Source organism: Herpailurus yagouaroundi, unplaced genomic scaffold (assembly GCF_014898765.1).
Source record: "Herpailurus yagouaroundi ecotype Mexico unplaced genomic scaffold, PumYag 187, whole genome shotgun sequence".
NCBI classification, from domain to species: domain Eukaryota; kingdom Metazoa; phylum Chordata; class Mammalia; order Carnivora; family Felidae; genus Herpailurus; species Herpailurus yagouaroundi.
The window spans coordinates 7,594,618-7,617,868 of record NW_024412418.1 but is presented as its reverse complement, the minus strand read 5'-3'; the positions used below and the strand labels follow the sequence as shown (position 1 = coordinate 7,617,868).

At 41.7% G+C, this 23,251-nt stretch overlaps 1 long non-coding RNA gene across 1 annotated transcript in view; it reads right to left on the bottom strand.

Annotated features, from left to right (window-relative positions):
- LOC121043477 (uncharacterized) overlaps positions 1-23,251 on the bottom strand; it is a 119,878-nt gene that overhangs the window by 8,365 nt on the left and 88,262 nt on the right. The window lies entirely within an intron of this gene.

The following is a 23,251-nucleotide window of genomic DNA, read 5'->3' as shown; positions in this document are numbered from 1 at the left end:
AAGATCTGTTATAAGCCATCGTGAGACAAGTACCAAAACTGGAAGTAAGCATTTAGAAAATTTAATAGCAACCTGATGCTGCCACCTTGTATTGATTTTTCAGATATTTTTTTATCACGGTAAAATATACATAACATAAAAACTGACCATTGAAACCATTTTTATGCTACATATAGTTCAGTGGCATTAAGCACATTTACAGTGTGGTCCAACCATCACCACCATCCATCTCTAAAACTTTTTTGATCTTCCCGAACTGCAATTCGATGCCCATTAAACAAGAACTCCTCATTCTCCCCGCCTCCTCAGCTCCTAGCGACCATTCCTACTATGGTCTCTACGAATTTGACTACTCTAGGCACCTCACCCCAGTGGAATCAGAGAGTATTTGTCCTTTTGTGACTGGATTATTTCACTTAACATAATGTCTTCAAGGTTCATCCTTGAGCACGTGTTAGGATTTCCTTCCTTTTTAAGGTTGAACCATACTCCACTGAATGTATACACCTTTCATTTATCCACTCAGCCATCAATGAACACTTGGGATTGTTTCCACCTTTTGTCTATTGTGAATAATTGCCGCACCATGTTTATTGAAAAATGTCTGTTGGATATAATAAAATTTCATTTTCCAAGTAATCACGTTTACGGTATTGTTATGGTATTGTACATAAGTGCCAGTCTGTAACAGACGGGGAAAAAAATTTCAATTTACCCATAGACGGTTCAAGAGACACCACCCCGGAGTAAAGGCTTCCAAACTTTTCTAAAAACCCACAGTAAGAAAATTCTTCACATCACAGCCTGGGACACACAAACATAACTGAAACGGAAGCTTCATGAAGCAATTTACCTCACATGAAATGCACTAAAGTAGTTATAGCTCTCTTTCACTTAAAAAAAAAATCCTGGTTGAATCTATTAAATTGATTTCACAGCCTACTAAAGATCATGAATCTCAGTTGGAAAACCAGTGCTCTTGAGAAATCCTTGCACGTATGTATCCAGAGCTATGTGAAAGAATATTCCCAGTAGTATTATTCATAGAAACCAAAAAAAAAAAAAAAAAAAAAAAAAGAATACAACCCAAACATCCATCAACAGGAAGCTAAACAAATAGTGATATATTCACCTAATAGAATATTACAGGGGCCCAATCAATATTTATTGAATGAATTAATAAACAGCTGTGAAAATGAGCTATTTGGATGAATCTTAGAAATACAATGTGGAGTGGACAAAGCAAATCACAGTCAACTCTACATTGAATGAAACCATTTTTTAAAAGCTAAATAAATCAAGCAAAACTAAACACTATGTTGTTCAGGGGTGCACACATGTGATGAAACTATCCTAAAAAAGAAAGGGAATGATAAACACAAAATTCAGGACAGTGGGTACCTCTGAGGGCAGGGGCAGAGGGTGGGACTGAGAAGTGCACAGGTAGCTAACAGAATTGGAAATGTTATTACATTGGGCAGTTTACAAACGTTCATTTTATTCTTATGCTTTGTATCTAGGTATACACCGTATGTATTCTTTTATCTATCAAACATCTTTTGTAGAAATGAAATTGATGGAATTGGAGGACAGAGAATTCCACCTACATGGAGCAAGCCGCCTCTTTCATTGATGCAGCAAAAACATCAATAAAATGGGCCCCCTGAGCTTCTTCCAAGACTGTGAGAATATAGCTGACAAGCATCTGAGGGTCAGGTTGGAAAGAAGGCGATCAGGACAAGACGCTGGCATGCATCACTTGCCCTTGCAGAGTAACTGCTCCAAGTCGCCTTCCACCCATCCAGCCAACCTCCACCCCTCACTGCTTCCAACAGCCACGGAATGTTCTTCTGCATCCCTGACTGTTGGTTGCTCTTCGAATTCTGGGTTGGAGAGCTCAGGGAGGCAACAGAAGATACAAGTCCCTCAGAGTCAGGGGCCATGTCTTAATGCATGCCCATATCTCTAACTTTCAACCCCACTGTATGTGCAGAGCAGATACCGGGTAGTTGTTTGCTGTATATATGAAAGAAGCACCTGGTGAAGAATAAATGGCCATCGCAAATAAACAAAGGATGCTAAACCCCTTCTGTCATTGCCAATGTATGAGATCACTTCGGGCTGTCCTGACTCACTGTCTACCTATGATCTAGTAACGGGCATGGCTTCCCAAGACATATTTATGAATTGAGGATCTGATAGAGAAGGTAAGATGAGGTCAAAGTGGGGAAGTAGTCAGCTCTAAAACAAAAATGAGAAATCCCGGGGATTTTAAGAGTCTCATTGCACATACCAGTAAACTGGTGATTATCTTTTTTATTCCCACTTTAAGATTTATCATGATTAATCATGAAGTGCCATGAGCAGAACACAGTGGCTAAGAGCATGGAATACAGAGGCACTGTCTGGGTTTGAATCCCAAATCCTCCACTTCCTGGAGAAGCTTGGACTAATGACTTAACCTCTCCATGCCTCAGTTTTCTCATCTGTAAAATGGAGATGATGATAGCACCTACCTCATAGGGTGGTAATGGTCAAAAGTGATTGAGATGTTATTCTTTTTTTTTTTTTAATGTTTATTTATTTATTTTGAAGGGGGAAGGCAAACGAGCACAAGCGGGAGAGGGGCAGGGAGAGAGAGGGAGTCACAGAATCCGAAGCAGGCTCCAGACTCTGAGCTGTCCGCACAGAGCCTGACGCGGGGCTCGAACCCACAAACCGTGAGATCATGACCTGAGCTAAAGTCGGATGCTTAACCGACTGAGCCACCCAGGGGCTCCAAGTGAGCTGCTATTCTTGAAAAGAACAGTGCCTGGCATACAGCGAGCACACCATCGGTTGTCAAATAAAATCCTTATGGGGCGCCTGGGTGGCTCAGTCGGTTAAGCGTCCGACTTTGGCTCAGGTCACGATCTCGCGGTCCGTGAGTTCGAGCCCCGCGTCGGGCTCTGTGCTGACCGCTCAGAGCCTGGAGCCTGTTTCCGATTCTGTGTCTCCCTCTCTCTCTGACCCTCCCCCGTTCATGCTCTGTCTCTGTCTCAAAAATAAATAAACGTAAAATAAAATAAAATAAAATAAAATAAAATAAAATAAAATAAAATCCTTACTTAGACTGACAAATACTCTCTCCTCTGCCCGCATGCCTCATGTACTCTTGGTGTTAGCTGTCATGTGGATATTCAGACTTCCACTGTGGGAAAGCACTTTCTGTGGCCTTTACCATGGAAAACCCAGCGAGCTTTCAGATTTCTGGAGCTTTGCTCTAGGACCCTTTGCTTAGCATGCCTGAAGTCGCACTGTCCTTGCCGGTATCCTCTAAGACAATCACCTCTAACATACTCAGAATCCTGACATGCTTCCTTCGTGAAGCCTATCCCGCTGCCTTTCTTTTCCATCCTCCCTGTCTCTGCTTCCTCTGGCCTCTTCACAGCCTCCTAGCAGATTTCCCTCCAGTCTCTGTTTCTGCCAGTTCACCCTTGGCCCTGGGGACACATTAAATCTTCCTCAAACAACCCTTTGCATGTCATTCCCACCCACCCGCCTCTGTTCAGACCCTCCCCTCCCTTGCCACTTCACAAAGTGATGTTCAAATTCCTCAGCTTGACTGTTAAGGCCTCTGTGGTGGCCTTTAGTCCTTTATCTCTCCCTACTTGCCTGTACAAAAAAAAATTTTTTTTTTTCCAATAGCCAAATCAACCTATTCATTGCCTCCATATTGGTCATACCTACACCCACCCAGACAATACCATTTCCTCCACTCCCAAGCCTGGAATGTTCTTCCCTTGACTTCAAGGTCTGGGAAAGACACTCTGAGAAGTGAGAGAAAGCCACCAAAATGGAGATTGGGGAATATCGAAAGCAGATTTTGCATTTCTAACTTGGCTTGGCCATGATCCCAGGAATGGGGGAAGGATTCTCTCCCTCCCCTTCCTCCTAGAAAGGCATAGAGCATGGTGTTTAAGAGCATGGGCTCTGGCTCTGTTAATTCCTGACTGGGCAAGTTACTTATCTGCTCCGTGCCTCAATTTTACTCATCTGTAAAAGGGAGGTAGCAACCCTTTACCTTTTACCTAGTACCTTCTGGAATGGATATGGTGGTGTGCCACAGTAATCCCCCTTCAAGACTGAGACATTTACTCCCCAGCTACAGGAATGATAGCCGCTGACTGCTCACACTGAGTCCCTCCCAGGAACCGACCTCAACCAAAAGAAGCTTCACTGTGCAAGATTATGTCCCCTCCCTTGTGCAGTCTGCTTCCAGTGATGGGGCAATAGAGGTTATAAAAGCCTGGTCTCCTTGCCTTGACTAGGCAACTCCAAAGGGGCATCCCCGCTTCTGACCTCCCTATAAAATCCACTGACGTCCCTGCTGTGACTGCATGAGAGGCCAGCTTCTCTCTCTGCCCACTCCAGCTCCCTTTCCTTTCCCTCACAGGTGTTGTTCCCCACACTACCCCTCAATAAACTGCCTGCATGCAGATCTCCGCTTCAGGGTCTGTTTCCCAGGAAACCTGACCTACAACAGGTGGTTGGTCTAGGAAAGCAGTCTCAAAACTGGGATTTTGGAGCAGAATTGCTTGCTAGCTGACTGGCTCTGAGGACCCCATTACTGATGGCAGGTGGAACACTGAGAAACCTGGCAGGTGGCTAGAGTGCAATTGCTAGAACTTTCACTGGCAGTGACCTGGGATGGGACACAGGTGGACACCGATGCCGTGGGATGCAGCATATCAAGCATTTCAGAGGTTCTGGTAAGTACTATTGGTAAAGACTGTAGAATGAGATGGCTGTTGCTAGGGGTGGCAGGGGATTGATTCATTGAAGAAAGACGCTAAAAGGCCCAGAATGATTAATCACCAATATAAGGCAGAGAGTAAGAGCTTGAAGCCATCTTTGACAGCATATAGAGAGACTCTCATCTCCTGCACTGGAGGGCAGAGAAAATGAAGGATCAAGCCCAGTACTTAATTATAAGAAGAACAGGACTCCAAAGAAGATTGAATTCTCAACTCCAGAAACTCTGCTATGCCAAGGTGGATAGCCTGACTAGAAAGAATGGGACCCTGAGATTCTCATGAGGCTGCAGGCAAGACTGGTCAGGACTGTAGTCACCTCGAGGTTTAGCTAAGACTGGAGCATCTGCCCAAGCTCATTCTCATGACTTTTGCAGGCCTTAGAAGATCCTTTTCCAAGCTCATCCCTGCAATTGCTGGTAGGCCTTTGTACCTCTCTCCCTGTGTCCTGATTATCCTCTCAACATAGCAGCTGGTGATAGAAGGGAAGGAGGAAGGCAGGGAATGAGAGTGGGAGGGCCCCAGGGAGTCTCCCAAGACAGAAGTCATAGCCTTTTTGTGCCCCAATCTCGGATGTGCCATCCCATCCCATCTGCCATTTTTCTATGCAGCAAACCACTAGGTCCAGTCCACACTCAAGGAGAGAATACATGAGTGGGTGTAGTGCCAGAGGCAGGGGTCATTGGGGACCACCTTAGAGGCTGCCTGCCACAATCTGACATAGACATTGTCAGGTTCTGGAGATAACATTTTCCATACTTGAAGACATTGTGGCAACCCATTTACGTAGTGACAAAGAAGACTGTCAGCTCTTAGCAGAGCCCAGACCAAGAAAGGGGTCTTCAGCAGGTGCAGGCTGTGGTGCAAGGACCCATCACAGGCATCTATGATGGGAAAAGACACTGTATGGAGTGTATGGCATGTCCCAAAAAGAGTCACAAAGTAGATCCCTAATATTCTGGATCAAGGTCAAGCCATCTATAACAGAGGATTGTATATCCCATTCAGAAAACAGCAACCTGTGTTCTACTGAGCCCTGGTAGACACAGAGCACTTGATTATGGGACATTAAGTGACCGTGAAGCCAGAGATCTCCATCACAAGCTGGGTGTATCAGACTCACCAAATCATAAAGTCATTTGGGTTCAGAGCTCTCCGTCATTAGATGGAGGTGGTATCCAGGACCAAGCCTGGGCAGAGCATGAGAGAATAAGTAAGCTGCATGAGTAGGTGGCTCGGCCTCCCATGTCACTTCCCACTTTTGCACCAGTACCTCTCCCTCAGTTCACACCAATGGCCACATGGGGAATCATTTACGGTCAGCAGATGACAAAGGGAAAAGGCTGAGCGTGGGTCACAGATGAGTCAGCCCAGTATGTGGGTGCGAAGTGAAATGGACCATGGCTGCATATAGCCCCACTCAGTGAGGGGTGGGGGAAGGTGGTGGTACTGAAAGGTAACAGTGAAAGGGAAATCCTTCAGTGCAGAGCTTTATTATTTTTTAATACTTTATTTTTAAGTAATCTCTACATCCAACGTGGGGTTTGACCTTACAACCCTGAGATCGAGAGTTGCATGCTCCACCAACTGAGCCAGCCAGGTGCCCAGGTACAGACTTTGGATGGTGCACCCAGTCCTTCACCGTGTACAAAGAAAAATGGCCTTAGAGTTAGACTACATAGTGACTCATAGGCAGATGTGACTGGCGTGATTAGTTGGTCAAGGGTCTGGAAGGAAAAAGATTGGAAGATTAGGAACAAACTGATCTAGGGAAGCGGTAGGTAGATGAACCTGTGAGACTGTGCATGATGTGTGAAGACCTTGCTGCATGTTAACAGCCATCACAGGTCATCCACCATGTAAAGGACACCAAACAATCAAGTAGGCAGAATTTCACAGGTAGTTGATGTCAGCTAGCCTCTACCACTAGTCACCCCAATACTGGCATGAACAGAGCAGCCATAATGGCAGGGACAGAAGCTGTGCATGAGCCCACAGCCAGGCCAACCTCACTACGGCTACTGCCAAACATCAACCTACCATCAATAGAGACCAACACTGGGCACCTTATGTGGCCCCATCCTTCCAGGAAAGCGACCAGAACTTGATGGAAAACCGATTACCTTATAACCCTTCCACTCTGATAGGGGAAGCTGACTAGAATTAACAAATATTCCATGCATGAATTTGTCTGACTACAAGGCCTCAAGGAACACCACTTTCTGAGAGTTTACAGAATGTCTGATACACTGGAACAGCATCTCACATAATGTTGTATGACACCAAAGAGACCATGAAGGAGGTATGACTGCAGATGTATGATCACAGGATCCCCTGGTCCATGATATACTGCACCACCCAGAAGCTTCTGGCCTCACGGAGTAATGGAGTGGCCTTTTGAAAGCACAGCTAAGGTACAGCTTGGAGACAATGCCCTGTGAACATGGAATACCATCTTCCAGGATATAATTTAGACCCTAAATCAATGACCGTTATATGGTGCTATGTCCCAAGTAGGTAGAATATGTGGGTCTGGGGAGCAAGAAGTAGGAGTGGCTCTGCTTATCATTAGTCCCAGTGACCTCAACTCTAGGAGCCTAGGGGTCTTGGTTCTTAGAAGGTCCCTTCTATCAAGGATGCAGTAATCCAATTAAATGTTAGGCTACCCTATCACTTTAAGTTTCTTGTGCCAACAGACCAGGGGGCAAGAAAGGGATCATCATATTGGAAGGGGCAATTGACACTTACCATCAAAAGGAGGTTACCAATAAAAGGGACTGCTACTGTAGAATGAAAGCAAAGAAGATATTTGACACCAGATGATCACTGGGACACACTCTATGTCTCTTCAAACTCTATGTCCAACATCAATAGTAAATGGACAAATGCAGCAACCACAGCCTGAGGCCAAATAAGCTGCCTAAACCAGCAGAGGTGCTGAGAGTGAGGGGAATCTGGAATGCATAGAAAGGAGGCAGCAAGGAATATAAGTAGCAGTCTGGAGAGTCAGAGCAGTTTTTTGTCCTACAAACTTTCTCATCTATGTTTCCCCAGAAAGAGACTCCTGGAAAGCTTCTGAGGAGGCAAACCTACTATATTAAGCAAGTAGATCTGAGCACAAGGGGTGGACTGTATGAGACATATGACCCTTTCCCGTTCAGGGCTGAGTGTTGGTTGCCGACCACTCACAGTTCAGTTCCTCTCCAGGCACTGTCCTCCATCAAAGGAAGCTGCTTTGCTCAAATTTATGTCCTCTCCCTACAGGCAGCCTGCATCTAGTGACTTGCTAATGGGAGGTAAAATAATTCAGCTCCCTTTTCTTAACTGTGACAACTCTGCAGGGCCATCCCAGCTCCAGCACCGCCCCACAATCTGCCAACACCTCTGTTGTAATAGTTCCACTCCCTCTGTTTAAGGGTGTCCAACACCCTTCACAGGTGCTCCTGAGAGCACTCCCATTTCCTGCAAGCAAATCTCTGCTTCAATGTCTGTCTCCCATGGAACCTAACACTTCTACCCAGAGTCATTGTAGGAATTAAATTAATTAGTATCTGGAAAGGGTTTAGAATAGTGCCGGACACAGAGTAAGCACTGTTTAAGTGCTTATTGTTGCTACTGTCACCAATATTGTGTAGCGTCCTGCCCTCATTCCTTAAACCTAGGTTAGTTCTATTATTTCCTCAGATCAGAATCTTCCACTGTGGGATCCATGTACCACTGGTGATGTTTGAAGTGACTTTAGGTATTTTAGGAAGTATCCTGACAAACACCTTTTATTTGTTGTGAATTAACTTCTGTTTTACTTTTTTTTTTTTTTTTAAATGTTTGTTTATTTATTTGGGGCTCCTGGGTGGTTCAGTCAGTTAAGTGTCCAACTTCAACTCAGGCCATGATCTCATGGTTCATGGGTTCAAGCCCCAAGTCAGGTCTGTGCTGACAGCTCAGATCCTGGAGCCTGCTACAGATTCTGTGTCTCCCTCTCTCTCCCTGCCCCTCCCCTGCTCATGCTCATGCTCTGTCTCTGTCTCTCTCTCAAAAATAAACATTGAAATAATTTTTTTAAATAAATATTTATTTTGAGAGAGAGAGAGAGAGAGAGAGCATGAAAGAATTGGAGGGGCAGAGAGAGAGAGGAAGAGAGAGAGAATCCCAAACAGGCTCCCTGCTGTCAGCACAGAGCTGGGCTCAGGGCTCCATCTCACAAAGTGTGAGATCATGACTCCAGCCAAAATCAAGAGTTGGATGCTCAACCCACTGAGCCACTTAGGTGCCCCTATTTTACTCTTTATTTTGAAATAACTTCAGATTCACAGGAGGTTGCAAGGAAATGGACAGGAAAGCCCCATGGATCCTACTCCAAATCTTCACCAACATTAATATCTGACATACAAATACTACCATAGCAAAACCAAGAAATTGGTTTTCGTAAAATCCATAGAGCTTATTCAGATTTCATCAGCTTTATATGCAGTCATGTGTGTGTGAGATATGATAAAACCATGATTTTATTATAAAAATGATAATTTTACCATTATGCAGTCTTGCATAACCACCACCACAATCAAGATACTCAACTGAACCATCACCTCAAGAATCCTTTATGTTAACCCTTTATGGCCACAAACAGGCTCTTTTTCCCCATCCCTAGACTCTGTTTTTCATTTCTAAAATTTTGTCATTTCAAAAAACATTATATCGATGGAATCATACAGTATGTAACCTTTGGGATTGGCTTTTTTCTCTCAATATGATTTCTTTCGGGTTCCTCCAAGTTGTATTTATCAGTTTATTCTTTTTACTACTGAGTAGTATTCCATGGTATGGATGTACCATAAGTGGTTTGATCATTCACTTACTGAAGCACATTTGGGTAGTTTCCAGTTTTTTGGCTATTACAAATACAGCTATTACCAATACATGAACATATGTATGTTCATGTACAAATTCCTGCATGAAAATAAGTCTTCCTTAAATGCCCACAAGTTAAATGCCCACAAGTATAATTGCTAGGTTATACAGTAAATTTTCGGTTTTGAAAGGAACTGGCAAACTATCTTCCAGAGTGACTTTACCATTTTATATTTGTACCAGCAATGTATGACTGATCTCAAAAGCATTTGGTGTTATCACTATTTTTCATTTTAACTGAATTTACTTTTATGTATATTACCATTTTATTTATTTATAATATTCTTATATTTATGGAAAATAGTATTTGTTTTGCTTTTATAACAGTGATATAAAATTTTATTTAAAAATAAAATGGGGGAGGGCACCTGGGTGGCTTAGTCAACTAAGCGTCCAACTCTTGATTTTGGCTCAGATCATGATTTCAAGGTCCGTAAGTTCGATCCCTGAGTAGGACTCTGTGCTGACAGTGTGGAGCTTCCTTAGGATTCTCTCTCTCTCTCTCTCTCTCTCTCTCTCTCTCTCTCTCTCTCTCTCTCCCTCTCTCTCTGCCACTCCCCCGTTTGTGCTCTCACTCTCTCTCTCTTTCAAAAATAAATTTACAATTAAAATAAAATAATAAATAAAATAAAATTAGGTCTTAAAAAGTAAGTTTATCAAAGGAAAATATGAAGTAACAGTTCCAGTGTATATGTTGATGGCAAAAATCATGAACTTAGTGCATAAACGTGTGAAGTTTAGGAAGCTCTACCAGGGTTTATCTGCATTATGGGTTAAATAGGTTTTTTGTGGCCCAGCCATTTTGTTTATATACAAAATATTCCAAATAATTGATCCACAGTAAAATTTTGGAACACACAAATATGTTGGAATCCATTCCCCCTAACTTATATTGCTTCATTTTTTCAGAGTATGTTCCATATTATCTACTGAATGGGAAACTCCACAAAGACAAGGATTCTGTCTTCTACCTCTTATAAATTACCACTTAATACATCAATAAGTGCTTAGTGATTACTTAAATGCATGGTAAGAATTCCTAGGAATATTGAAATTGCTTTATTATGACAGATTGTTACATTGGCAGCCCCCAATGAGCCATGCCTCTTGGTAGTTGAGCCCTTGAGTAATACCTTCACAGTAATACCACACTGACTCTATACTTATCCAGAGCCTTTGACATTAGCAAGTGTGACACAAGCAGAGGCTTGATAAGTGATTGCATGGCAGGGCTTGTCCTCTTGGAATGCTCCTTCCTGGAATGCAGCTGCCATGTGGGAAGATAGTCAAGCAAACTATCCTGCTGGAGACAGAGAGACCACATGGAAATGCATAAGGCCACATATGGAGAACCGAGGTGCCCAGTCAAGTTCTCAACCACATTCGGTGGTCAACCACACGAGTGACCCTCACTAGCAACATGTGGGGCAGAGCTACCCAATCAGGCCACTGAATCATGAGAAATATATCACTTCTGTTGTAAACCATTAATCTTTGGCATGGTTGATTATATAGCAATAGATAACAGATACACTTATGCTGCCCAGGCTAGGGGAAGGAGATGCTTTCACAACTGGTAGTGAATCGATGACAATGGGTTTTGGACAGTTGTAGAAAACTGAGAAGACACAAGCAGAGGAAAGACAAAAAGAGGACAGGAAAGAACCTAGTCAGGATGGGCTTATTTTTAAAGTTCAGGATTTTAGGAGTGCTTGGCTGGCTCAGTTGGAAAAGCATGCAACTCTTGATCTTGTGGTCTTGAGTTTGAGCCCCATGATGGGTGCAGCAATTGCAAAAAATAAATAAATAAACTTTAAAGTTCAGGATGTTTAAATCAGGGAGCTATAACATCTAATGGCCTAAATTTCCTCATGATCACTTAGGCCAGGAATGGCCAATAAGCAACCTGAATACCTTCTCTCTCCATTTCCAGGCCCATGGCAGACATCACCAAGTGATCACAGAACTCTCTCCTCAGGAACTTAGCATAGTCTCTGGATCTCTCTCAGCACACCTTCCTGACTGCCACTAAGCAATTAACCAGCCTTGGCACAGGATGTAAAACCAATCTCCATCTCCAACGTCTACCATTATTTTACTCACAAATGATTCTAGGACCTAAGAGATTTATTTGTGGATCTAGTCACAGAGCTGAAAAGTAGCAAAGGTAGGACTAAACATCCAGACTCCTGAAGAGCTTTGAAATTGGTCACATCTGGGTTTAAGGCCAGGCTCTGACACTTTTTACTTATGTGATCTATCTTAGACAAGTTAGTTAACTTCTCATTGTTTCGATTTCCTCATCTATAAACAGGGATAATATATCTTTTAAGTGTTGAGCATTGGAGAGCTCCTTATGTTTTTTAAGTTTTTTCACTTAAGTGGGGTGCCTGGGTGGTGCAGTCGGTTAAGCGTCTGACTTCAGCCAGGTCACCATCTCGCAGTCCATGAGTTCGAGCCCCGCGTCGGGCTCTGGGCTGATGGCTCGGAGCCTGGAGCCTGTTTCCGATTCTGTGTCTCCCTCTCTCTCTACCCCTCCCCCATTCATGCTCTGTCTCTCTCTGTCCCAAAAATAAATAAAAAACGTTGAAAAAAAAAAAAAAAGAAAGCTTATTCACTTAAGTAATCTCTACACCCAGAGTGGGGCTTAAACTCACACCCTGAGTTCAAGAGCCACACACTCTCCTGACTGAGCCAGCCAGGCACCCTAACAGGGGTAATATTTTTACCTCACAAAGTTGCTGTGAGAGTTAAATAACTTCATATATTTTATGTAAAAACACTGACCACCATGCCTGGCATGCAGTGGGCTCTCAGAGTACAGTGTCTTTCCAACAAATAGCAAGGAGTGCCTGGAAGAGACAATTTAGTGCTTTAAATCTGACTCATAAGAATGAGCAAAGGGAAATTCAACATACTCTGTCCATAGCAGAGAAGATACTCTGTCCATAGCAGGTGGGCATCAGAACCAGTGGGGAAAGAGGCGCCTGGGTGGCTCAGTCGGTTAAGTGTCCAGCTTTGGTCCAGGTCATGATCTTGCAGTTCGTGGGTTCGAGTCCCGCATCAGGCTCTATGCTGACAGCTCAGAGCCTGGAGCCTGCTTCCGATTCTGTGTCTCCCTCTCTCTCTCTCTGCCCCTCCCCTGCTTGTGCTCTGTCTCTCTCTTTCTCTCTCAAAAATAAATAAACATTTAAAAATTAAAAAAAAAAAAAAGAACCAGTGGGAGGGCTGAAAAGTAGAGAAGCAGCAAGTGACCAGGGGGTGCCTAGGAGAAATATCTCTGCTCTCTGTGTGTTGGAAGTAGCAGCAACGAATCCATGATAATTGTCTAATAATTTTGCCATTTATCTAAAGTATGGTAACAGAGACATGAGAACATGCCACTGAAGCCCTGGCTATCACAAAAGTTTCTCAGCAAAGCAAAAGTTGTTCTCCCAAGTTTGGGTCTCATTCTTCCTGCCTGGACAACTCCTGTAGCTGCATTAAGATACCCTGAGCCTCCTCGCTCTCTCTCCCCAAGTCCTTGAGGAATACCCCCAAAGCTCCACTCACATCTCTCCCCAACCTGCCCTTTCATTTGCTTCAGGGCCTTGCCAGGCTGTGAGGTCCCAGGTGAGAAGGCACTCACTAATCCATTGACCAAGAAAAGAACCACAGTGCACTTACTGACTAACCCTAGTTCATCTTGAAGAGGAGGGTCCCAGTCTTGCTGGAGGAGGCCAGCCTTCCCACAATTCCTCCCTACTCTAGGCAGGATTATTTGGTTGCAAGCAACAGAAATAAACCTTGGCTAACTTCGACAAGAGGGTGTATTGGGAGGATGAGACCAGCTCACATAATCAAGAGACAGCTGACAATGAGGCTGGTGGAGCTGGGAACAATGACAGCCATGACATCCTGGAGTAGGAGCCAATCAACCATCTTGTTAGAACACTGTTACCTGCTTCTTTCACAACATTATTTTATCTTTCTGCCATTCTGGTGAAGATCCCAAGTCCTTGAATCTGTTTGGCTTGGCTTGAGCAAAATGCCCTCTCCTTTGCCAACTTGATTGACAGCCCAACTGAGACTGCAACCAATGGGGCACAAGTAATTGTACCAAACTGAAAATGGCTTTGTTACCAAAAGAAGGAAGCAGAATGGTGGACCGAAAAGTTGGATAGTGTAGCCAAAACTAACACGTGTCTAAAAACACCCCCCATTTTCTCCCCCACTTACATAGTTCACTTAGATTCCAGGTGCTGTGTATGAATAAAAGTTGGCAGAACTGTAAACCGAAGCTGGGCATAAACCAGCTGAAGGAAACTCGGTTGGAGAAGAAATTGGGCTTTTGGGGTCAGAAGACCCAAGGTCTTATTCCAGCACTGCTACTAATTGTGACCTTTGTTCCTCCATCTAAGCAATGAGATAAGCAGTGATCTATCCAGCAGGTCATTATAAACATCAAAACAGATAATGTACTTCAAGGCACTTTGACGGTTGTTAAACATGCAAACTTGAAGGACTGTTACTGGCCTGTCTGGGTTTTTATAATTTATTTTACAGATTGCATCATATCAACTACTTAACCTGAGATTGTGTTTGGCCAGAAGCAGTGCGGTTCTGACCTTAGCTGGCAGATGCGCTGCAGTGAAGCCAGATGAAGGAGAGATAGCCCTGCAGGTAATGCAGTGGGCAGTCTTATTTCAACCCACTTTGCAATGCAATGATCTTGAGGAAATATTAGGATGCAGTTCATAGAGAGTTCTTACCAACTCAGAAAAATCAACTCCAGTGAGAGCCAAGAAATAGAAAACTGCCAGGGTGTAGGAAATAGCCATTTGGAAGAATGCATCAGATATTCAATATTCAACACAGAATTGAGTGGCAATGTAGCATAGTCGCTCAGAACACGAGCGTTGAGTCATGAAGACCTGAGTTTGAACTCTAGCCACGTCCCTTGCTTCATCTTTACAAGCATGGTAATAATCCATTCAACAAATATTTATTGAGGACTTATTAAATGCCAGGTATTATTTTAGGCACTGGTCATGCAATAGTGACCAATATAGATTTAAAAACCTTGCCCTCATGGACTTTACATTTTATAAACAACAACACAAAACTAAAATGTATGGTATATCACATGGTGATCAATGCTATGGAGAAAATAAAGCATGGCAGGAGGCCAGTAGGTGATTGGGGAAGAGCCATTGTAATCTATAGGATGATCAGGGAAAGCCTCGCTCTGATGGAAATATTTGAACCAAGAGATAAAGGAAGGGAAGAACTGGACTAGCCAGATGTCTGAGGGAAGACTATTCCAGACAGAGAGGATAGCAAGTGCAAAGGCCTGGTCATGAGAGAACAACTGGATAGTCCAAGGTGGCCAGGAAGGTAGGAGGTGAGTCTGTAGCTGGAGAGAAGATGGACGTCAGAACAGAGTATTGGAGATGGGGCCAATACATAGGGCCTGATACTTCGGCTTTTACTCTGAGTGAGATGGGGAGCCACTGGAAGGTTCTGAGCAGGAAAGTAACAATCTAATTTAAATTTTGAAAGCTAATTTGAGCTGCTGTGTGGTGGACAAGAGCAGAAGAAGAAAACTGGTTAGGGAACTATAGCATAAATCCATGTGAATCTTCTAGTTTCTGGCCCAGCATGTAAAGAGCTTGGAAGTTGCCACTCTGTCTTAACAATCAGTAAAAAGCTGAATAAATTGAAAAAGCAATGATCCTTCTTAGATCTGTCAGAGAAATAAGGTCTCAGGACAAACCACCGCTGCCAAAATTTGGGGAGACATGAAGGTGAAAAAATATAATCACAACTCATCAGAGCAGAGATCACCAGCAGAAACCTTACGGGAACCAGTGCTCTGGTAGGAAAACCTATACTTTGACAAACTGCTGGAGGCTCTGTGTGGACAAGTCTGAAAGTTAAAAACTCCAGGGGGACCATGTCTCTGAGGGGTACCCACACTTTTGTGAGTTTTACCTCCAGGAATTCAACCAGGTTCTCATAGTAAATGTTGGAGAAAAATTCCCTCCGGCTTCTGGCATGGGTTAAGGAAAAAAACATCTGATATATGCCAGAGTATTGTGTTCTTCTGAACGAGGCTTTCCCTCAAGAGAAACTGTTTTACTAGAGCCTAAACTATGGGAGATTTTCCAAGAGCCTAACCAACACATAGGAAGGGAAATACTCAACTCCAGCCTCTCTAGCCATCCTGTGCTACTTAAGGCAGTGAGGGGCTAAGAAGCACTTGTAAAATTCAGTCTAAAGGTACAAGCTCAATAAAAGACTAAGACGTAATCACAGAACTTTAGAACACTTTCCTCCTCCCACAGCTACATACTACAGTTCCTTTTACCTCTTACATTATGTCCAGCCATCGAGAAAAAAAATTACAAGGCATACTAAAAAGCAAAAAACACAGCTTGAAGAGATAGAACATGCATCAGATAGAACATGAACCAGACTCAATGGTGGTAGGGATGCTGGAATTATCAGACTGGGAATTTAAAACAACCACGATTAATATGCTAAGAGCTCTAGTGGATGAAATAGACAGCATGCAAGAACAGATGGGAAATGCAAGCAGAGAGATGGAAGTTCTAAGAATGAATCAAAAAGAAATGCTCTAGAGATTTTTTTTTTAAAAAAACTGTAACAGAAATGAAGACTGTCTTCAATGGGCCCACCAGTAGATTGACACAGCTGAGGAAGGAATCACTGAGCTTGAGGGATCTCCATAGACACTTTTGAGATTGAAAAGTAAGGAGGGGAGCCTGGGTGGCTCAGTTAAGTGCTGATTCTTGATTTCAGCTCAGGTCATGATTTCATGGTTCATGAAATGGAGCCCTACATGGGGTTCTGCACCGGCAGCATGGAGCCTGTTTGGGATTCTCTCTCTCCCTCTCTCTCTCTGTCCCTCCCCTGCTCGCTCTCTCTCTCAAAATAAGAAAATAAACATTTCAAAAAATATATTTAAAAAAATAAAAAAGGAAAAAAAAAGAAAAGGAAAGGGAAAAAAAAAGACTGGGGGGCGCCAGGGTGACTCAGTGGGTTGAGCATCCAACTTTGGGCTCAGGTCATGATCTCACAGTTCATGGGTTTGAGCCCCATGTGGGGCTCTGCACTGACAGCTCACAGCCTGGAGCCTGCTTGAATTCGGTGTCTCCCTCTTTCTGTCCCTCCCCTGCTTGTGCTCTGTTTCTCTCTCGCTCTCTCGCTCTCTCTCTCAAAAATAAATAAACATTTTAAAAAATAAGGAATAAAGACTGGGAAAAAACAGGACAGAATATCCAAGAATTGTGTGACAACTACAAAAAATATAACATACATGTAATGGGAATAGCAGAAGGAGAAAAACAAGAGAGAAAGGAAAAAGGAGAAATATTTGAAGCAATAATGACTGAGAATTTCCTCAAATTAATATCAGAAACCAAACCACAGATCCAGGAAGCTCAGAAGGCATCAAGAAGGATAAATGCCCCCCCCCAAAAAACCCACCCCAAAACAAAACCAAAACGTTGTACTTACGGCATGTTATACTAAATGCAGAAAATTGGAGCATCTGGCTGGTTCAGTCAGTTAAGCATCTGACTCAGCTAAGGTCATGATCTCACAGTTTGGGAGTTCAAGCCCCACATCAGGCTCTCTGCTGTCAACACAGAGCCTGCTTTGGATCCTCTACCCCCACCTCTTTCTGCCCCTCCTCCATTTGTTCTCTCTCTCTCTCTCTCTCTCTCTCTCTCTCTCTCTCTCTCTCAAAATAAATAAAACTTTTAAAAATTCAGACAATCAAAGGTAAAGAAAAAAACTTAGAAGAAAAAAAAACACCTTACCTATAGGGAAGCAAAGGTCAGAAATACATCCAACATCTCTTCAGAGCAATGCAAGTAAGCAAAGAGTAGAATGGGGTGCCTGAGTGGCTCAGGCGGTTAAGCGTCCGACTTCAGCTCAGGTCATGATCTCATGGTTCATGAGTTTGAGCCCCGCATCGGGCTCTGTGCTGACAGCTCAGAGCCTGGAGCCTGCTTCAGATTCTGTGTCTCCCTCTCTCTCTCTGCCCCTACCCCTGCTCATGCTCTGTCACTTTCAACCGCAAAAATAAATGAATGTTAAAAAAAATTAAAAAAAAAAAAAAAGAAAAGAGTAGAATGCAATATTTAAAATACAGGGAGAATAGGGCGCCTGGGTGGCGCAGTCGGTTAAGCGTCCGACTTCAGCCAGGTCACGATCTCGCGGTCCGTGAGTTCGAGCCCCGCGTCGGGCTCTGGGCTGATGGCTCGGAGCCTGGAGCCTGTTTCCGATTCTGTGTCTCCGTCTCTCTCTGCCCCTCACCCATTCATGCTGTCTCTCTCTGTCCCAAAAATAAATAAACGTTGAAAAAAAAATTAAAAAAAAATAAAATAAAATAAAATACAGGGAGAAAAAAAAAACCCTCACCAACCTAGAATTCAGTACCCTATGAAATTATCCTTCAAAACTAAAGGGGTTTATATTTGTTGCTAGTACATTTGCCTTGCAAGAAATATTAAAAGAAGTTCTTAAAGAAAAGAAAAATAAAATGGGTCAAAAATTTATATCTACAGGGTGCCTGAGTGGCTCAGTCAGTTAAGTATCTGACTCTTGGTTTCAGCTCAGGTCATGATCTCATGGTTCATGGGTTGGGCCACTTGTTGGGCTCCTTGCTGACAGTGTGGGGCTTCCTTGGGATTCTCTCTCTACCTTTCTCTCCGTCCCTTCCCTCTCTGCTCATTCTCTCTCTCTCTCTCTCTCTCAAAAATGAATAAATAAATGTTTTTTTAAAGCACCTTACACCTACAAAAATAAAGGAAGAGCATGGGAGAAGGAACAAGTGAAGGTAAAAATAAGAATGTTTAATTTTCTTATCTTAATTGATCTTACACAACAGTTTGCTCAAAATAATAATAGCAACAATGTTTTCAATTGTGTAGGTGTGTATGTGTGCTCACATGCTTATGTGTAAGTAAAGGGATGACAGCAATGATACAAGGGATGAGAGGAGGGAATTAGAACTATTTTGTTATTATAAAATACCTGCACTACCAATGAAGTGGTACAGTGTTATTTGAAAGTGGAATTGGATTAGTTGTAAATATATATTGCAAACGCTAGGCCACTAAAAGGGGTAAAAAAAAACAAGTATAACTGATATGCTAAGAATGAAGAGAAAATGGAATCATATAATATACTCAGTTAAAACCACAAAAGGAAGAAAAGAAGTAAAAGACAAAAATAGGAACGAAGAAAAAGAATAGTAAATAACAAACAGTAACAAATATGGTAGCGATTAATTCAACTATGTCAATCATCACTTTAAACATCAATGGTTTAGGGGCACCTGGGTGGCTCAGTCAGTTGAGCGTCTGACTTTGGCTCAGGTCACAATCTCATGGCTCGTGGGTTTGAGCCCCGTGTTGGACTCTGTGCTGGCAGCTCGGAGCCTGGAGACTGCTTTGGATTCTGTGTCTCCCTCTCTCTCTCTGCCCGTCCCCTGCTTGTGCTAGCTCTCTCTCTCTCTCTCTCTCAAAAATAAATAAATATTTTTAAAAATGTTTAAAAAATCAATGGTTTAAATAAATGAATTAAAAGGCAGGGATTGTCAGAGTGGATCAAAAAATAAGACTCAACAATATGTTGTCTACAAGAAACCAACATTAATATAAACACATGTATAGATTAAAAATAAACAGATGGGGAAAGATATACCATACTAACACTAATCAAAATAAAGCAGACATAGCTATATTAATTTCAGACAGAATAGACTCCAGAGCAAAGAAAGTTATCAGGGAAAAGAGGAGCATCATATAATAGTAAAAGGGTCAATTCTCCAGGAAGACATATCAGTCCTTAGTGTATACATGCTTAACAGTAGAGTGTCAAAATATGTGAGGCAAAAAGCGATAGAACTGCAAAAAGAAATAGATGAATCCACTATTATGGTTGGATATTTCAACACTCCTTTATCAGAAATGGACAGATCCAACAGGCTAAAAATCACTACTGTTGAACTCAACAGTGCTGTTGAACTCAACAGTGCTGTTGAACTCAACAGCACCATCAATCAACTGTATATAATTGACATCAATAGACTACTTCATCTAGCAACAGCAGAATTCACATTCTTCTCAAGTTGACACAGAACATTCACCAATATAGACCACATTCTGGAACATAAAACACACATTAACAAATTTAAAAGAACAGAAATCATACAGTATCTGCTCTGAGACCACAGTAAAATTAAACTAGAAATCAACTATGGAAAGATAACTGGAAAATCCTCTAATACTTAGAGATTAAACAACATACTTCTAAGTAACACATAGGCTAAAGAAGAACTGTTGAGAGAAATTTTGAACTAAATAAAAGTTAAAGTACAACATATTAAAATTTGTGGCATGCAAGAAAAACAGAACTTAGAGAGAAATTGATAGCATTGAATGCATGTATTAGAAAAAAAAGAAAAGATCCAAAATCAGTCATCTAAGCTTCCACTTTTTAAAAACCTAGAAATAGAAGAGCAAATGAAATCCCAAGTAAACAGAAAGAAAGAAATAATAATAATTAGAGCAGAAATTAATGCAGTTGAAAATAGGAAATCAATAGAGAAATTGACAAAATCTGGTTCTTTGAAAAGATAAATAAAACTGATAAGTCTCTAGCCAGGCTATGTAAAAAAAGAGAGAGAGGATACAAATCAGAAATGAAAGAGAGGACATCACTACAGATCCCATGGACAGTGAGAAGATAAGCAAAGGATATTCTGCATAACTCTATGCCCACAAATTTGATAACCTAGATGAAACAGGCTAATTATTTGAAAGAATCTGCCAAAACTCACACAAGAAAAAATAGACAATACAAACAGGCTTATGAATATTAAGGAAATCACATCAGTGACAACCCTCCAAAACAGAAAGTAGGCTCCTGTGGATTCACTGGTGAATTCTAGTAAACATTTAAGGAAGAAATTATACTAATTCTGTACAATTTCTTTCAGAAAATAGAAGCAAAGGGAATACCCCCTAATCCATTCTGTGAGGCTAGCCTTACCCCAATACTAACACCGGACAAAGACATTACAGAAAAGAAAACTACAGATCAGTATCTCTCATGAACACAGATGCAAAAGTCCTCAACACAGTATTAGCAAGTCTAGTCCAACAATGTATAAAAAGAATTATACACCAAGACCAAGTGAGATTTATCCCAGGTACACAAGGCTTGTTCAACAATCAAAAATCAATTAATGTAACCCATTATATCAATAGGTTAAAGAAGAAAAGTCACATGATCATATTGGTAAACAAAGGAAAAGTATTTGACAAAATCAAACACTCATTCATGATAAAAACTCTCAGCAAACCAGGAATAGAGGGGAATCTTCTCAACTTGATTAAAAATATCTTCAAAAAACCTACAGCTAATATCATACTTAATGGTAAGAAACTGGAAGATTTCCCAGTAAGATCCAGAATAAAGCAAGGATGCCCCCTCTTGCCATTCCTTTTCAATATCATACTAGAAGTCCTAACTAATGTAATAAGACAAAAAAAGGAAATTAGGAGGGAAGAAATGAAACTCTCTTTGTTTACACATGACATGATTGTCTATGTAGAGAATGTGAAATATTCAACAGCAACAAAAAACTCCTGGAACTTATCATCCATTACAGCAAGTTTTCAGGATACGATGTTAATATACTAAATTAATCACTTTCCTATGTACCAGCAATGAACAAGTAGGATTTGAAACTTAAAACAAGATACTTTTTATATGAGTACTCTTCAAAAATGAAATACTTAGGTGTAAATCTTACCAAAATGTATACAAGTTTTATATGAAGTACATATAGGAGGAACAAAACAGGGAGCCAAAAAGTATACCGGCATAAATATAGTCAACTGATCTTTGACAAATAAGAAAAGGCAATACAAATGGAGAGAAGATAGTCTTTTCAACAAATGGTGCTGAAACAACAGGACATCACAGGACAAAAAATTGAATCTAGACACAGACCCCCACACCCCTCTCAAAAAGAAACTGGAAATGGCTCATAAAGTAGCTGAAGGCACATTAAAAAAAAAAAAAAAAAGATTATAGGGGCGCCTAAGTGGCTCAGTTGGTTAAGCGTCTGACTTCAGCTCATGTCATGATCCCGCAGTTCATGGGTTGCAGCATAGCATCAAGGCTCTGTGCTGACAGCTCAGAGCCCGGAGCCTGCTTCAAATTCCGTGTCTCCCTCTCTCTCTGCCCCTCCCCTGCTCATGCTCTGTCTGTCTCTTTCTCTCAAAAATAAATTAAAAACATTTAAAAATATTTTTAAAAAGACTAGAGACCTAAATAGAAAACACAAAGCTATAAAATTCCCAGAAGATAACATGGGAGAAATTCTACATAATCTTTGGTTTAACGATGCCTTTTTAGATACAACACCAAAGGCACGATCCATGAAAGAATAACTGACAAGCTGGACTTCATTAAAATTAAAAACCTCTGCTCTGTGACAGACACTGTGAAGAGAAGCGACTGTCTGGGATATAATATTTGCAAAACACATGTCTGATAAAGACTATTATCCAAAATATACAAAGAGCTTTTAAAACTCAACAATAAGAAAACAAACAACCTGATTAAAAATGGGCCAAAGACCTTAACAGACATCTCCCCAAAGAAGATACACAGATGGCAATCAGCACACGAAAAGGTGCTCCACATCGTATACCATTAGGGAAATTATAATAATGAGATACCACTGCTCATCTATTAAAATGGCCAAAATCCAGAATAGTGACAATATCAAACACTGCTAAGAACCCTCATCACTACTGACGGGGGTGCAAAATGGTACAGCCACTTTGAAGACAGTTTGGCGCTTTCTTACAAAACTAAACATACTTTTTTCTTTTTTTAATTTTTATTTTAGAGAGAGAGAAAGAGAGAGTACATGCAGGATAGAGGGGCAGAGGGAGAGAGAGAGAGACAGAGAAACTTAAGCAGGCTTCACATTCAGCTTGGAGTCCGACATGGGGCTCAATCCCACACCCTGGGATCATGACCTGAGCCAAAATCAAGAGTCAGACACTCAACCAACTGAGCCACCCAGGTGCCCCAAAACTAAACATACTCTTACCATATGATCCAGCAATCACACTCCTTGGTATTTACCTAAAGGAACTGAAAACTTATGTCCATACAAAAACCTGTTTAGAGCAACTTTATTCATAATTACCAAAACTTGGAAGCAACCAAGATGCTTTTCAGTAGGGATAAATCATGATACATCCAGACAATGGGATATTATTTAGCAGTAAAAAGTTATCAAGCCATGAAAAGACACAGGAATTTGAGCTGTATATCACTAAGTAAAAGAAGCCACTTTAAAAAGGCAACATACTGTATGATCCCAACTATATGATGTTCTGGAAAAGGCAAAACTATGGAGGCAGTAAAATGATCAATCAATGCTTGGGGCACCTGGGTGGTTCAGTTGGTTGAGTGTCCCAATCTTGATTTCAGCTCAGGTCATGATCCCA